Genomic DNA, 17,517 nt, shown 5'->3' on the forward strand with positions numbered 1-17,517 from the left:
AGCCAGAAAAGGTTGCTGCTGTTATCATACTTACATTCTAGCAGGAAAAGGCAGATAGTAAGTAAATACATAAATAAAATAATTTCATGTGAGTCCCATCAATACACATGGACGGGATGAGGTAGTAAAGAGTATCTGGTGTGGGTGAGGGGTGGCGACATTAGGGAGGGCAATCACGAAAGACTTCTTGGAGAAAGGAACAGTTGAGCTGAGCCCAGAATGAAAAGAAGGAGCAGGGGAGCCTTTTACAAAGGCAGAGTGAACACAGAGTTCCCAAAGCAGGAACTGGATAGACATTTAGAGAAAAAAGGACAGAGCATCTGGGTTGTTGTGAGCAAAACAATATCAAAAAAGAGGGAGAGAGAGAGGACGTGAAGTGATGAAAGAGGAGGATGTGGGCAGATCACGTGAAGCCTCAGAATCCTGGAGATTTTCCTGCACAAAAAGGATGGCAGGCTTTTCTTCATACTTAAAAACGAAAAAGATCACTGACTGCTCTTGGAAAAATGATTGTAGGCAGGTGTAGCAGCAAAGCAGGGGGCCGAAACCCTAATTAGCAATGGATAAATTGGGCTTCATCAAAATTTTAAAATTTGTACTTCAAAGGCACATCAAGAAATTGAAGAAAATCCACAAGTTGTGGAAGAGTATTTGCAAGTAGCCATCTGATAAAGGTTTTGTATCTAGAATGTGGAATATAAAGCTCTTACAACTCAATAATGAGAAGACAACCTGGTTTTAAAAATGAGCAAAGGATCTGAATAGATTATTTCTCCAAAACAGATCTACAAATGGCCAAGAAGCACATGACAAGGTGCTCGACATTATAGTTATCAGAGCAATGGAAATCAAAACCAAAGTATAATTTATTTCCAACCCACCAGGGTGGCTATAATAAAAAAAGACATATAATAACAAGTGTTGGCGAAGATATGGAGAAAACTGGAACCTTCATACACTGCAGGTGGGAATGTAAAATGGTGCAGTCACTAAGGAAAACAGTCCTCAAAAGTTTAAACACAGTTACCAAACGACCCAACAATTCCACATCTAGATATATACCCCAAAGAAATGACGGCACACGGTGACACAAAAACTTGTCCACACATGTTTATCTGGTTATTCATGATAACCAGAAAGTAGAAATAACTCAGATGTCCGACCACTGATGCATGGATAAACAAAGTGTGGTCAATTCATATAATGTGTATTAGATTGCTAGGGCTTCTGCAACAAGGAACCACAAACTGGGTGGCTGAAGCAGAAATTTATCATCTCACACTCCTGGAGGCTAGAGTCCAAGGTCAAAGCTGTGGTAGGACTGATACCTTCTGACATCTGGGAAGGAGAATATGTGCTTGTCTCCTAGCTTCTGGTGGGTTGCTGGCAATCTCTGGTGTTTCCTGGGTTGTACAAGTGTGACTCTCATCTCGCTTTCTCTTCGTGGTCACATGGTATTCATCCTGTGTGCATGTCTTTGTGTCCAAATGTCCCCTTGTTATAGGGACATTGATCATACTGGAATATGGACCCACCGGCTCCATACGACCTCAACTTGGCTAATTATATCTGCAATGATTCTGCTGCTGCTGCTGCTAAGTCGCTTCAGTCGTGTCCGACTCTGTGCAACCCCATAGACGGCAGCCCACCAGGCTCCCCCATCCCTGGGATTCTCCAGGCAAGAACACTGGAGTGGGTTGCCATTTCCTTCTCCAGTGCAAGAAAGTGAAAAGAGAAAGTGAAGTCTCTCAATTGTGTCCGACTCTTAGTGACCCCATGGACTGCAGCCTTCCAGGCTCCTCTGTCCATGGGATTTTCCAGGCAAGAGTACTGGAGTGGGTTGCCATTGCCTTCTCCGGCAATGATCCTACTTCCAAATAAAGCCACACTCTGACGTTTTAGGGGATAGGATTTCAACATACGGATTTGAGGGAGCACAGTTCCATTCCTAAAACAACAGGATACTCTTCAGCCATAAAGAGGAATGAAGTGCTGACACAGGCTACAACATGAATGAGCCTTGAAAATGTGCTAAGTGAGAGAAGCCAACTACATATTATGTGATTCCCTTTATGTGAAACATTCAGAGAAGACAAATCTATAAAGACAAAAGCAGATTACTGGTTGCTTAGGGCACGGGAGAGGTTGGAGGAATAGGAGGGTGATAGTTAGAGGGCACATGGTTTCTTTATGGGTGACGGCGATGTTTAAGATTGCTTGTGGTGATGGTTGTACAACTGTGAATATGCTGAAGATAATTGAATTGTATACTTTAAATGGTTGAGTTGTATGGTATGTGAATAAAGAAATTACCAAAGCAAAACACAAATTAACATCATAAAAAGTGTTGAAGACATTTTCCAAAAGTGTAACTTAGGATTTGGGTCCAAAATTCAGATCCTGGCTCTCCAACTTTCTGTTACTTTGAGCAAATTGCCTTAACTTCTCCACTGAAAAGATGCAGATATGGGGAAAGGAGTCTAGCAGGATTGTTCAAGAATTAGAGATTATCTAGGCACACAGTGTGTTGTTTGGTCACTGACTTGTGTCTGACTCTTTGTGACTCCATGGACTGTAGCCCTCTAGGCTCCTCTGCCCATGGGATTCTCCATGCAAGAATACTGGAGTGAGTTGCCATTTCCCTCTCCAGAGGAATCTTCCTAACCCAAGGATTGAACCCTCATCACCTGCGTTGGCAGGTGGATTCTTTACCATTGAGCCACCTGGGAAGACCCAGGCACACAGTAGCTGCTCAATAAAATCTTTAATAGTCCATACATTTTACCCTTGAAAACATAGTGTGATTCTATCATGGATAAATCTTTCTTTGAGTCATTTATTTTTCTAAATGGTCCAATAAGACCTTTATCATGCCCCTCAACAATCATACTCCCAAAAGAGAACTAAAACTTATAAGAAAAACATCCCTTCACACTTTTCATGCCACAGGAGGACTAACTCCATGCTGCCTTTCTGCCCCTGACACCTCTTCCTGTCTTTTGTTTTTATTCCTTGAGCTGATAATTGAAGCTGTCAAAGAAGGCTCACACTACTTGGTGTTTCAGCAACATGTTCCAGCTGGGACAAAAGGGCATGTTGCCGAGTTGGAGACAGAGAGCGAAGGTTCCCCAGGAAGGAGCCCACCCTTGAGCTTCCAGGCTGTTGGGTTATTAAATCTGTGTCTGGGGGCGTTTCCCAGCACATCCGTTTGAAGGGACGGACCTGAGTCAGCGTTGAGTCTGAAGTGAATACAGAAAGACTTAAGAATAAGTCTCTGAAATGCCACAGGTCTAAGCATTTCCTGATGCTTTTTTGAGAAAATCAGAATCAAATCTCGCCCTGGCCATGAGTCAGATGGCTTCATCACAATGCCAGGAGATGTAAGGTCAAAAAAGATATAAGATGCTGTGCAAAACCATTTGGCGGCACTAATGGATGGTGTGTCCTGTGCTATGCTGGGCCCGGGGATGCAGAGATGATGGTGAAGTGGTGTCTGCAGAGGCCCCTGGTTTCGTGCACAGAAGCAAACACGCCCTTCACAGAGGTGTTCTGCAGTCTATGTAACAGAAGTTCAAGGTCACATGCAGAACCTATGATCGGTGCCTGTGGTCTGGGCATCCAGCTCCAATGAAACCTCCCCGATAATTACATTTTCTCCCAACTCTCCAGACAGTCTATTAATTCCATCCTGTCGCTACATCCCAAACAGGTCCTGTCCAAACAGTCCTGCGGTGGTGATTCATAATCCCGGCAGATGCAGCCTTATTTAGAACATCTTATTCAGAGATGATCTTCTTGTGAACTTTGAGGAAATGCAGAATACTTGGCAAAAGTCCCTCTGCCTCTCCACCCTATCCTGGCACTGCTTCCTTCCCCCCAGAGCATTCCTGCCTGTTGTCCCCACGTCACCTCCTGGTCAGCCAGGTCGGCATGCTCTCCTCATTTGGTCATTGCTTACCTGTCCGGGGTGCGGTAGGAATGACCGTGGACTGGCCCAAACCCTTTACCAGAGCCCATGACTCAAAAACAGTGCTTTTACTTGCCTAATCCCAAGCATTTCCAGGGACCCTTTAAAAAAGCCAGATTCCGTCTAGAAAGATGGTACAGATGAGCCTGTTTGCAGGAACAGAGACGAAGACGTAGAGTCAGGACACGTGGACGCCGCGGGGGAAGGGGAGCAGGGGATGAGTTGGGAGAGTAGCACTGATGTATATACACGGCCACGTGTAAGACAGATAGTCAGAAGCCGTGTATAGTACAGGGCGCTCAGCTCAGGGCTCTGTGAAGACCTAGAGGGGTGGGGTGGGAGGGGTTGGGATTGGGGGGAGGGAGGTTCAAGAGGGAGGGGATATATGTATACACATAACTGATTCACTTTGTTGTAGCAGAAACTAACACAAAATGATAACGCAATTATAATCCAATAATATATATGTATTATATTATTCCCTAGTGGCTCAGACAGTAAAGACTCTGCCTGCAATGCAGGAGACCAAGGTTTGATCCTTAGGTTAGGAAGATCCCCTGGAGAAGGGAATGGCTACCCACTCCAATATTCTTGCCTGGACAATTCCATGGACAGAGGAGCCTGGAGGGCTATATAGTCCATGGGGTCACAAGAGTCAGACACGACTGAGCGACTAACACTTTCACATTATATATCCTTTTTAAAAACAGCAAAAAACAAACAAAATTCATATTCCAGAAGGCCCTACTCTAGACCCACTGAATCAGTGTTTAGGAAAGGGTCTGGAAATTTGGATTTTTTATGTGAACTCCAGGAGATTTTAGATAAAGCAAGTTTGGAAAGCTACATCTACCATTTTAAAGGAGAAACCCCAAACCAAGACTTTTGGACTCATTTTCAAGTGCATTGCCTGTGTCAGAACAAATCCTAGAGGGGAGGTTTGAGGTGAGCAAGCCCCCTCCACAAAACAATAACTCTTTCTCTGGAGAACTCCTGAAAAAATTATGATCTGAGAGCAAAAGTGTTCCCACGGGATCTGAGAATGCCCACTACTCATTCTGAAAGTGCTTGCTTAACTGGCACTCAGGGAGGGGTTGGTTTGCCGGTAGGATCTGGAGCTGTAGACATGTGCTGCCTCTAAGCAGAAGTAATAACCCTTAGTCATATAAGAGACCCTGGCATGACTTTAAACAGAGACTTCATTTGCTCAGTTCCATGGAATTCCCAGTGTCTGCGAGGCCGTATGTGTGATTTTCCTTGGAAAGGGTCTGTGAGTTGTTTCCTAAGGCCGTTTAACTTGACTGGAGGGTGCTCAGGCTTCGCTGGGCAGACACCAGCTGAGCGATGGCTGATGCCTCTGGATCTGGAGTCAGGACCTTCCTCCAAGGGCTCCTTTTTATGTTCTCATTTTCAAACCAGGGTGACACCCTGGCGACATGTGCTGCTTTGTCCTTTCCTTCCTCCCTGGACTCTGCCCCCACCCACCCCTTTTGAGGTTCGCAGCCAAAGCTGACTTCACTCACCAACTCCGCATCGCATTTTGGTGAGTCCCACTTACAGATGCCAAGATGTGGGCTGTGTTGTTTGCTCAGGCCCTGATCAGATTTTCCATCAGCTCTGAGCACAACAGCTCTGAGCCTGGGCTTCTGGGCTCCACCAGGGTCCTGTCCTGAACCTCCCCTGGGCACTGCCCCTCAACATGACCAGAAGGCCCCCCACAGGGCCAGACTTCCGGAAACAGGGTCAGGCACACTGGGTCAGCTGGAGTCATTACCCCAGAGACAGGACCCAGCAGAGGAATGGCCGAGAGATTTGATGGGAGGAGAAGCAGCTTATCAATGACTCCTTTGTGCCCTGCTCCATAAATTGGCACTGCAATCCAGCCTGGAGCTCTTAGAAGCAAAGCTTATGGACCTGAATCAGATAGCAAAGATAGGGATGCTAAAACAGCATAGGACTGATTCACATGGTTTGTGGAGGGCATCAGAGACCCCTGGCTTGCAGGCTGAATAAGTAGTCTTCACACTTCTTGAGTGTAAGAGTCTCTTGCAATGCTAAAAGCCAGACCTCCTCACCTCCTTGCTCAGAAAGGCTAACCCCAAACCAGAGGAAAGTTGGCTTTCTTTGATTCGGGCCCCAGTGAATGCTAACCCAAAGCAAAAAGACAATTCAATTCATGCTTTTGTTCATTTAACTGCATCTAGTTGTCCAAACAGAAACTGTGGCACCATCCTAAATCCTTCTCCTTCCTCATTCCACACATTCAGTCAGTCACCCAATGCTGTTGCTTCCACCTGTTTAATATCCACATGGTTGTCCCCTCAGTTCCCCACCTCATCCTTCATTGATTCAGGTCCTCATTCTGTCCGTGCATAAAGAATGGGCTTTATGACAAGTCCTCCTGTCTCTGGCCCAGGGTGCTTGTGTGCATTCACGCTTAGTCGCTAAGTTGTGTCCAACTTTTTGCGACCCCAGAGATTGTAGCCTGCCAGAGTCCTCTGTCCATGGGATTCTCCAGGCAAGAATACTGGAGCAAGTTTCCATTTCCTTCTCCAGGGGATCTTCCCGATCCAGGGATCAAAAAGTCCCTCTCCAGTCCCTCCTGTTTACATGGGAACCAGGGTTATCTTTCTGAAAATGACCTTTTAAAAATGCCAGTCTAGTAATGGCTTCCCACAGTCTGCGAATAAAACCCAGATTCCTTAGTGTACTGTATAGTGTCCTTCACAATCTAGACTATGTAACTGTTCAGCCTAATCTCTCATCAAGCCTCACATACATCCAGAGATGCAATCACACTTGACTCATTCCTTCATTCGAGTTCCTGTCGTGTATCCGATCCTGTGCTGGACTCTGATAATCCAGTGGTGCGAGCAAGGCACCCACAGTCCCTGATCCCCCAGAGCTGGCAATCGAAGGTGGAGGACAGACTTTGGATATGAAGGTATATACTTCATTGAGTTCAACAGGTGCTTTGCTAGAGAACAGCAGATGGACATCACCTGACCTCAAAGGCAGGGATCCCTCTGATCCAAAGGAATGAATGAGAAATGATGAATGTGAGTTGGAAGTTGGTGGTGAGAGCCTGTATATGTGAAGGGTCACAGATGAGAGATCTGAGTGTTTTCAAGTAACCAAAGGGAAACGTGGCCTGTCAGTGACAAGAGAGAAAGCTAGAGAGGCCCATGGGTCTTCCTGGTCATGGAAGAGCTCAGAAGATTCCATATTAAGGACTTTGTGACATTACCTAGAGGAATAGAGAGCTACAGAACCATTTAGAGCAGACTTGATTTTTGAAAGATCTCTCCGGCTGACTTTAGGGAATGGGTCAAACCACCGATAGCACCCCAAGGTGCTGAACATTTCTGCACAGTTGGCTCTTAGCACAAGCCTTTTCACGTCTCTGGGATGCCCCGTGGCTCTTGTCTACTTAGTGAGTCCCTTCCATCTTTCATAGCTCAGCTCATAATCCTGAAAATTCAGAGCCCACCCCCCCCACCCCCGTCCAGGTGGAGTCGGGCATATCTCCATCTTTGCTCCCATGGCATGTGGTTCCTTTTTTGTTGTTGTTCAGTCACTCAGTCCTACTCTTTGCGACCCCATAGACTGCAGCAGACCAAGTTTCCCTGTCCTTCACTATCGCCTGGAGTTTGCTCAGACCTGTGTCCATGGAGTCAATGATGCCATCCAACCACCTCATCCTCTGCCATCTCCTTATCCTCCTGCCCTTAATTTTTCCCAGTATCAGGGTCTTTTCCAATGAGTCGGCTCTTCACATAGGGTGGCCAAAGTATTGGAGCTTCAGCATCAGTCCTCCCAATGAATACTCAGGGTTGATTTCCTTTAGGATTGATTGGTTTGATCTCCTTGGTGTCCAAGGGACTCTGAAGAGTCTTCTCCAGCACCAGAGTTCAAAAGCATCCATTCTTCGGCGCTCAGCCTTCTTCATGGTTCAACTCTAACATCCGTCCCTGACTACTGGAAAAACATCACGTCAGTCCCCATTACTAGACTGTGTGTTTATAAAGGGAATTCAGTCTGTTTTCCTTTCAGCTTTATATCCGTGAGACCCAGCATTTAGTAGTGGCCTTAAATGTGTTAAGTATGCTTTGAATGTGTGGGTTTACACCAGAGGCAAAAAAAAAAAAACAAACCAGAAAAGTTGAGATTCAAGACCTCCATGACTCCCTTCATATCAAGTCCTTCGCTCCCCACTGGAGGTCCCTGTCATCCTGGACCCAGAAACCTCACGGGTTTGCCCGTCCCTTTTCTCTTTCCCACGCAGTGTGTCTTGGCAAATGCTCCTGAAGGAACGTGGTCTCTACAGCCTCCTCTAGTCTTCTATGATGTGGAACCCCTCGACTTTGTACCTCAGTTTGGGCAAAGGCCTGGTCAGATGGTCGAATTTAAAATTGTTTTCACTGAAGGGGCCCAGGGCCGGTTGTGTGGCTCGGAGCTCGGGGCCTTTCCTGTCGGTCACCACCATACTGCGAATTTATTAGACTCTTTGAGGGCACGGTTCCGGAGGCAGTAGTGTTTCTGAAGGAGTCCCTTTCCCAACCAGGCACTGAATGGCTCTGTGTGGGGTTGATAAACTAGAAGGCGTGAGTCTTTATGATTATTAATATTTATATTATTGACTTGTCTGCTCTGGGTTTTAGTTGGGACACGTGGGATCTTTTGTTTGTTTGTTTTAATTGTGGCCTACAGGATCTTTAGTTGCAGCATTTGAACTCTCAGCTGGGCAAGTGGGATCTAATTCCCTGATAGGGATTGAACCCACGCCCCCCGCACTGCAAGTGAAGAGTCTTGAATGCTGGATCACCATGGAAGTCCCAGGAGTAGGTCTTCAGTGAAGAGGTTAGAAACTTGGTGTGGTTGATGACTTGATTATTTGCAAGTAGCTTCTGGCAGTTTTTAGTTAGGATTGATTGATGTAAGGAGACGGCTGGCTCTTTTGAAAGGGTCTTAAGAGGAGTCAGGCAGAGCTGTTTGATTTGCAGCTCTGAAATCAGAGCTGGGGCCGGGGACTCCAGAGACTTTCAAGTAGTAAACACCTCTGCTGAGGCTGCAAGTGAAAACTCATTGGTGAAAACGGAGATATATTCACTCATTCAATCCTTTATTCTGTCACTCAACAAAATTATGGAGCATCTTTGTGGGGCCTTCTCATTTGCCATTTACTTTACACGGGTTAGTAGTGGTAATAGTGTTAGTCGCTTGGTCGTGTCTGACTCTTTGAGAGCTCATGGACTATAGCCCGCCAGGCTCCTCTGTCCATGGGATTCTCCAGGCAAAAATACTGGAGTGAATTGCCATGCCCGCCTCCAGGGGATCTTCCCGACCCAGGAATCTTACCCATGTCTCTTAGGTCTCCTGCATTGGCAGGCAGGTTCTTCACCACCAGCACCACCTGTGCCTAGGGTACTTACCTGGGAGGAAGACGCTTCTGAGTTCACCCACCATGGCTCCTGGAACTTTGCCTCCTCCTGGGAAAAGTACCTGTGAGCAGGGGTCACTCATCAACTCAGCCTTCCTCTGTCTCCTCACGAATTTCTAGACCCACTGGGCATCTTTCTGGAAGGTTGAAGGTAAGTCAGAGAGAGTCAAAATATCAAATGGCTGCTTTTCAGAACAGTCTGACCTATGCTGGACCTGGCAGGCCTGTTCCGCCCCTTAGATATCACATCTGTTCCAAGGGGCTGGCTGAGAAGCTGCTCTTAGCTGGCACCAGGGACAGATGATGGTGGTTTAGTCGCTAAGTCATGTCCAGCTCTCTGCGACCCCATGGACTGTAGCCTGCTAGGCTCCTCTGTCCATGGGATTTCCCAGGCAAGAATACTGGAGTTGGTTGCCATTTCCTTCTTCCCAATGCAGGAATCGAACCCGCGTCTCCTGCATTGGCAGGTGGGTTCTTTACTGCTGAGCCATCAGGGAAGCCCCTGGGGGCAGATACCCTTTTTGCTTCCCCATGCTGTGGAAGTTCTGGTTCTAACTGTTCTGTGCTGAGCCCAGATTACCGAGCAAGTCAGAATAGAGAACACAGCCTGGCTTGGGCACAGAGGTGGCTCGTGGGCTCGTGGCAGAGCCACCCTGGGCCCACTTGACCTTGGGAAGCTCCGTGCCGAGGGGTTGACTGGTCCCAGACGGGGGGCTCCGGGGAGGGTCAGGCCGCTGCTGTCGGACCGCACAGCCCGGAGGCAGCAGCACAGCCTGCCAAAGACCTGCTAATAGCTCCATCAATCATCCGGGAAGCAATTTCTGGCGCTAGATAATTGACTTCTGTTCATTGTTCCAGATGAAGTTTTGAAACGCGGAGTCCATGCCTGTCTCTTTCATTAGTGACAGGCTCTGCTTGGGATGGCAGTTCAGTGGGTGAGAGAAAGTGCATATTCAAGCTTTTATCCCAGTGCAGGGGTCAGACTGAGACCCAAAGTCATTATTTCCACCATTTAGGCCCCAAATCCCTACTGTCTCTGTCTTTACAGTTATCCAGGGAGCATTTGATGATCTCGAACTTCTAATCCAAAGAGTTGATAACTGTTTACACTGGCACACGGTTTTTAATGCTTTTTCACAGTTTATCGATTTTATTTTTAGGATCTTAGTTCTCCAACCAGAGATTGAACCTGGCCCCATGGCAGTGAAAGCCCCAAGTCCTAACCACTGGACCACCAAGGAACTCGCCTATCAATTTTTCTTTAATTTAAAAGTTTTTTTTTTTACTTATATATTTATTTTTGGCTGTGCTGGGCCTTTGTTGCTGTGTGGGGGCGGTGACTTTTCTTGTTGTGGAGCACTGGCTCCAGGCCCAGGGGCTTCAGCAGTTGTGGTTCCTGAAGTCTAGAGCATGGCTCAGTATGGGCTCAGTTGCTCCACTGCAGGTGGGATCATTGCTGGACCAAGGATCAAACCTGTGTCCCCTGCATTGGCAGGCGGATTCTTTACCACTGAGCCACCAGGAAACGCCCCTATCAGTTTTTGGAATAAAGCTAATAACTACCCTGTCCTTGGTGTCACACCGTTGACATCATTTCACTCAGTCTGCCCATGCACAGGTGGAGTGAGATGGGCACCATTATCCTCTCTGAAATTTAGAAAGGTTAAGTGATGCTCTTGGCGCCACGGAGCAAAGAGAGCACAGAGTTGGGACTCAAATCCAGGTCTTGTGGGTCTGAGCTGCTCCAGAATTCCACCACTCCTCCCCCTCCCCCTGGAGGGCACACGGTGGCCTTTCCCACTGCTTTGGAACAGGTGTTCACACTCCACCTGTCTAACTGAGCTCAGTCTTCCTCGCCGCCCCCTCAAACCAGCTTCTACTCCTGATGCCCTGCTAGTCACAGCGTCCCATTCTCCTCACGCCCGTCTCCTTTTTCTTTTCTCTGCTTCCACATCCAGTTGCTCAGCTCGTCCTCAATCTTCCTGCCCAGTCAGATGGTTTCCAGGCTGCCCCTACTTTGCTGTGCTCTCGTCTCTGCTCAGGAACGCCCCCCCCCCCAACAGCAGCCCCCGACGGTATCCCCACCACGTCCAGCCCACCCAGACCTTTACCACCTGGTACACAGACCATTCGTCCTTCCAATAGCACCATTTTGCCATCATTGTGAGCCAAGTGTGTTAGGTCAACAAGCACTTACACAATGCAAGACATTGTCAAGTATCACTTAAGGGAGAATTTAACAGTGTTTTCCTCAGGGTGGGGATCATGTGTATTTATCAGTGTATGATCCAGCCCAGGGGTACCCTGGTGGTGCTCAAATGTATTCTAAGCATTAGCGTAAACCAAAGGAGGAGCTTGTTGACTCAAAACCTCCAGAGGTTCCCATTGCCAACAAGTCAGTGTTCAAGCTGCTGAGTCTGGCATTCTACACACTTTATAGGACATTTCTATATTAGAACTCTTTATGTTTGAGAGACTTAAAATCCAATTCTAAAGAACTTAAACATACAAAGGAGAATTTATTGGCTTGTACAACTAGAAGGCCTAAATATACCAAGGTTGAGATCAATCGAGCCAGCAGGTTCAGAGGAGGCTGTTGCAGCCCGGGGTGCCTGAGGCCAGATGTGGAAGGTGGGCACCAAGGCTGGAGACGCAGAGATGCTGGAAGGGGTCAGACCACCTGTTGGTGCCCAGCTGTGCCATTTACTCAGGTAGCTCAGTGGTAAAGAATCCTCCTGCCAATAAAGGAGACATAAGAGGTGTGGGTTCAATTCCCAGGTTGGGAAGATCCCCTGGAATAGGAAATGGCAACCCACTCCAGTATTCTTGCCTGGAGAATTCCGTGGACAGAGAAGCCTGGCAGGTAACAAACAGTCCACGGGGTCACAAAGAGTCGGACACGACTCAGCACGCACGGTACATGTCACTTACTCACTGTGTAACCTTGGGCAAGTGACTTACTGTCTCTGAGCCTTAGCTTTTCATCTGGAAGGCTATGAGAATTAAAGGAATTATTGTACATAGACCATGTTTATCACCCAAGCAGAGCTGTAAAAGTGTGTCCTTAGCTTCTTACAATTATTACAATAATTAGGAGGTAATATAATTATCATTATTATATTTTATATAAAATATATAATTATTAATATAATAAGTATTGTGTAAATAATAATTATTATAATAAAATATTATTATTATTATCTCCTTGCTAGTGAGAGTGACCACCCAGAAAAACAACGTTCCAGAAGAACAGGTGGTATCCCTTCAAATAAAACCCCGGAAACACTAATAACCCTGGGGAAGCCGGTGTTCCCTCTCCCACCCTGGTCAGTCTGTCCCTGGGGGCCCAGGCTCAGGACGAGGCCCTCACGCGGGAGGTCAGCCTGAGAGCTTCAGAGGCTTTGCTCTTATTGGCCTAAACCAGATGGTCTGACAGCTATTTGGGAAAATGCACTGCATTCTTTATGTATTTTCCTCACCAGAACACGTCTGCTTCGTCCTCTTTTAAAGGGCATCCATGAGTCATTCGGCAGGAACAAAGAAGCTTCAGTCTGCGACTTCCACGGGGAAGCAGTTGAAACAGCGCGGTTCACATGGTTTTCTGAAATCTGAAAACATGTCTTAGAGGTGCCTAAAGCGCCTGATCCTGGTTGTTCTCTCTCTCAACAGCTGGATTCCAAACGTAAACACTATTTGTCGGAGCGCGGCGCCATCACTCGCACGCAGAGGCGGACGGCTCTGTGATGGCCGGGTGTGCTGGGCATCGGCCTGACACTCTTCCTACTGCTTCTGCCCATGGAGCCTGGCGTGTTCCAATTTCACTGCCATGATTCACAAGGAGTGGAGGGTCAGGCCAGGACCAGTCCTCTTCTTAGAGGCAACTCCAACATCTGAGCTCTGTCCCTTGTCATCAACGTGAAGACACCTGAGGCAAATGGGTGAAAGGAACAGGGAGGGGTGTCCCACACACTCCCAGGCACCCAGCGCCTTCACCACAGGACACCCAGACCCGGCCTGGCTAGACAGATGCCTCTTGGCTCTCTCCGAGCCTGTGCCCACCTGTCCACGTTCAGCTGCAGGTGGGCAGGCGGCACGTAGGCATCTCTGATTTAGGCACTTGCCACCCCTTATCGAATGACCTTGCGAGTTATTTGGTGTCTCTGGGCCTGTTTCACCAGCAGTGTTAACAGTTCAGTTCAGTTCAGTCGCTCAGTCGTGTCCGACTCTTTATGACCCCATGGACTGCAGCACGCCAGGCCTCCCTGTCCATCACCAACTCCCAGAGTTTACTCAAACTCACGTCCATTGAGTCAGCGATGCCATCCAACCGTCTCATCCTCTGTCGTCTCCTTCTCCTCCTGCCCTTAATCTTTCCCAGCATCAGGGTCTTTTCAAATGAGTCAGTTCTTTGAATCAGGTGGCCAAAGTATTGGAGCTTCAGCTTCAGCACAATAATAATAAATAATAAATCCACCTCCTGGGGTCGTAGCGAGGATCAGATGACTTCATGCACGTAAAGTACCAGCCAGGAGTCTGGGTCGTGCTGGGTGCCTGCCCCTGTCGCCCTGTGGTTCAATCAGCCCGTGGGGCCCCACGGACATGACCTCTAACGGCTCCCCTTATTCCCGTCCTCACCCGATTCCCATCTATCCTCGACTCGGCTTTAAGAGTCGGCTCCCTAAGTTCATTTACGAGCCTCTCACTGTCTTTCTGGAAACCCTTCGTGATTGCCCATGACTTGGGTACACCTGTCAGCTCCACCCATGACTCATAACACCCTTGAAGACCTGTGTCCTCACTCACTCAACACACGTGCTGGCCCCAAGCAACAGGGTGGTGAACAAAGAGTCCCCAGTTTCTGCCCCCTTGGAGCAAGGGAGTCAAGACCTTGAGAAACTGACTATTTTTTTTTTTTTAATGTAGACCATTTTTTAAAAGCCTTTATTGAATTAGTCACAATATTGCTTCTGTTTTATGTTTTGGTTTTTCTGACCACAAGGCACATGGAATCTTAGCTCCCCAACCAAGGATCAAACCCACATCCCCTGCATTGGAAGGCGAGGTCTTAACCACTAGACCACCAGAGAAGTCCCGAAAGTGACTTCTGAGCTGAAATTTGAGGATGCCCCGGAGTTTATGGGGCCTGGGGGTGGGGATGGAACACTGCTGCAGTCTTGCCCTCCAGGACCTGGCGGAGAGCATCCGGCAGGTGTGCAGAGCCAGCCCTCTTCTCAGCCCTCCCTCATCCGTCTCCTCACACACTGTCTGTGTCTGTGTCCTGAGGCCCCAGGCCCTCTGCACCAGCTCCAGCTGTGCTGTTAGACCCGTGATCAGCATCCTCTTCTGGCTGACTTCTTCTGGTCCCTCCAGACTCCGCTGGGCACTCTTGTCCCTCCACCCAGACAGTGGACAGTGGACAATAACACAGCACCTTAGCTGGTGCTTTATGAGCCCCTTTGGGTCACCTCTGCCCAATCGTTTCTTGTCCTCTATAGTCATCGTCCATCTGTCTGTCTCCCCAGACTGTGAAGTCCTTTTCCCCAGGCCCTGCCTCACCGGATGACCACGGGGCAGCCAGCAAGAGCCTTATTCTGTGCAGGGTGAGCCCTGGCAAAGGAGTAAATGGCTTGGGTGGCTCTTGCTCACTTGGTGTGGGACTGCCCAAAATCCTCTCCAAGGGCAGCTGAGTTCAGCGTTTGATTCAGTTCTTTGATCTTATTCATCTTTCTAGAGCCTGCTTGGGAAGTGCAGTTTGTTGGGGTTTGGTTTTGGGATGGCCACCAGTGATGTTCAAAATATTTAACAACTGGTAAGGCCCAGGCACTGGTCAATCTGATTGGCCAGCAAGACCATGCCTGAGGGCTTCCCTGGTGGCTCAGTGGTAAAGAATCCACCTGCTAATGCAGGAGACACGGTTTAATCCCTGATCCAGTAAGATCCCACATGCTCCAGAGCAAATAAGCCCGTGGCCCACAACTACTGAGCCTGTGCTCTAGAGCCCATGAACCGCAACTGCTGAGCCCATGTGCCGCAACTACTGAAGCCTGAGCACCCTAGAATGGGTGCTTCGCAGCAAGAGAAGCCACCAGAATGAGAAGCCAGCGCACTGCAACTAGAGAGTAACCCCCACTCGCCACAACCAGAGAAAAGCCTGAGCAACAAAGAAGACCCGACACAGCCATGAATAAATAAACAAAACTATTTTTTTTTAAATGACCACGCCTGACAAGGAGGCCATTTGATGAGCAATGATGCCCAGTGCCTGTTGTAGGTGCCTACGAATTGGCAGTTTGGGGAAGATTGTTCACTCCAGGTTTGGGAGCTTCTGTATCCTGCCACACACTCTGTGGACTTTGGCGGCCAGCACGTCTACGACAGAGCACCAAGAATCTTTTATCATCGACCAGACACTGAATCTGGAGAAGGCAATGGCACCCCACTCCAGTACCCTTGCCTGGGAAATCCCATGGACGGAGGAGCCTGGTAGGCTGCAGTCCATGAGGTCGCTAAGAGTCGGACACGACTGAGCAACTTCACTTTCAATTTTCACTTTTCATGCATTGGAGAAGGAAATGGCAACCCACTCCAGTGTTCTTGCCTGGAGAATCCCAGGGACAGGGGAGCCTGGTGGGCTTCCATCTATGGGGTCGCATAGAGTCGGACACAACTGACATGACTTAGCAGCAGCAGACACTGAATCAGCTCTGTTGGTGAACCTTCTTGCTCTCCTTCTGTGAAGAGGGCTGAAGTTATGGAACCAGGCAGATGAGCATTGAAATTCCTGCCGCTGGGGCAAAGTACCTAAGATATGGACCCTTCAGCTCCTTTTCTGTGAAATGGAGGTGATACGTTGTATCTAACCTAGCAGCTGTGAAGTTTAGATTAGAAAATATGTGTCCAGTGCTTGGTATGTAATAGGCAACTGATAATATTCGTTTCCTCTTTCTCTATGGTGAGTGGAACTCAAACGAGTTCTGCTTGACAGATGAATTGACACTCTCACTCTGAAAGCCATGTGCAGGCTGAAAGTCCACGGTCAGCAGGCTACTCCCCGGCGCGCTCACACCTCTGTCGCTGCACCTGACAGCCGAGCTGCATGCTTATCAAGAGGCAGCTGCTTCTTCCCAAACCTGTTTACCCCGGCAGCACCTCCTATTTTAATTATATTATTTAATTATATGTAATGCAATAAAATATGTGGGTGTAAACAGCATCGTCTAGAAACAACCGATGTGTTAGTCATTCAGTCATGTCCAACTCTTTGCTTCACCATGGACTACAGCCCGCCAGGCTCCTCTGTCCATGGAATTCTCCAGGCAAGAATACCAGAGTGGCTTGTCATTCCCTTCTCCAGGGGATCTTCCCGACCCAGGGATCGAACCTGGGTTTCTGGCATTGCAGGCAGATTCTTTTTGGTCTGAGCTACCAGGGAAGCCCAATTTTATTTATTTTTAAAATTTTTATTTGGTCACACTGTGTGGTGTGAGGGACCCTAGTTCCGCAACCAGGGTCTGAGCCCGCACCCTTGGTGGTGAAAGGGTGGAGTCCCAACCACTGGACACCAGGGCATTACCAACAAATTCATTTTAGAAAAATGACTTCATGAGGGTGCATGCCATATGGAGCTCTCATCAAGTACAAATACTCAAAATATGAATGAATAAGTGTACATTTTAAATTTAAATAAGATGTTTAAGAATAGGTAAGCATTTTTGATGACTTTCAAGTTTATTCTGCCCTTTTGGTATACTGACCAACTGCCGGTCCTGGTCCCATCAGAAATGCAGGTACCTCATTAGAGACTTTAAGTGTATATCTCATCATCCCCACCACAAGCTAAGATTAAACTGTGTATGACCAAAACACTTTAAAAAATGTTTAAGACGTTTTATTTCTTTTTCATGCAGAGGGATTCTAGAGGTTGGAAATTCTCTATGAGGTGTCATCAGGGAGCCAGTCCTCTTTTTACTCTTTTGCGTCCTCAACACATGGCTTCCTTTCTCAAGGTTTCCTCTTGGGTCCAGGATGGCTGCTAGAACTCCAGTTATTACATCCATAGTTCCAGTTATGATATTCTTATTTCAAGCAACAGGAAGGAAAAAGGAAAGGG

General features: G+C 47.8%; 1 long non-coding RNA gene across 1 annotated transcript; it reads left to right on the forward strand.

Annotated features, from left to right (window-relative positions):
• The first annotated feature begins 8,924 nt into the window (after window positions 1-8,924).
• On the forward strand, window positions 8,925-16,619 carry LOC129622549 (uncharacterized). Its single transcript, XR_008700053.1, has 3 exons — window positions 8,925-9,160; window positions 9,339-9,558; window positions 13,077-16,619. It is a non-coding gene; the product is annotated as an uncharacterized LOC129622549 (long non-coding RNA).
• The last annotated feature ends 898 nt before the right edge of the window (window positions 16,620-17,517 follow it).

The sequence above is a fragment of the Bubalus kerabau genome, chromosome 11 (genome assembly GCF_029407905.1).
Source record: "Bubalus kerabau isolate K-KA32 ecotype Philippines breed swamp buffalo chromosome 11, PCC_UOA_SB_1v2, whole genome shotgun sequence".
In the NCBI taxonomy this organism is placed as follows: domain Eukaryota; kingdom Metazoa; phylum Chordata; class Mammalia; order Artiodactyla; family Bovidae; genus Bubalus; species Bubalus kerabau.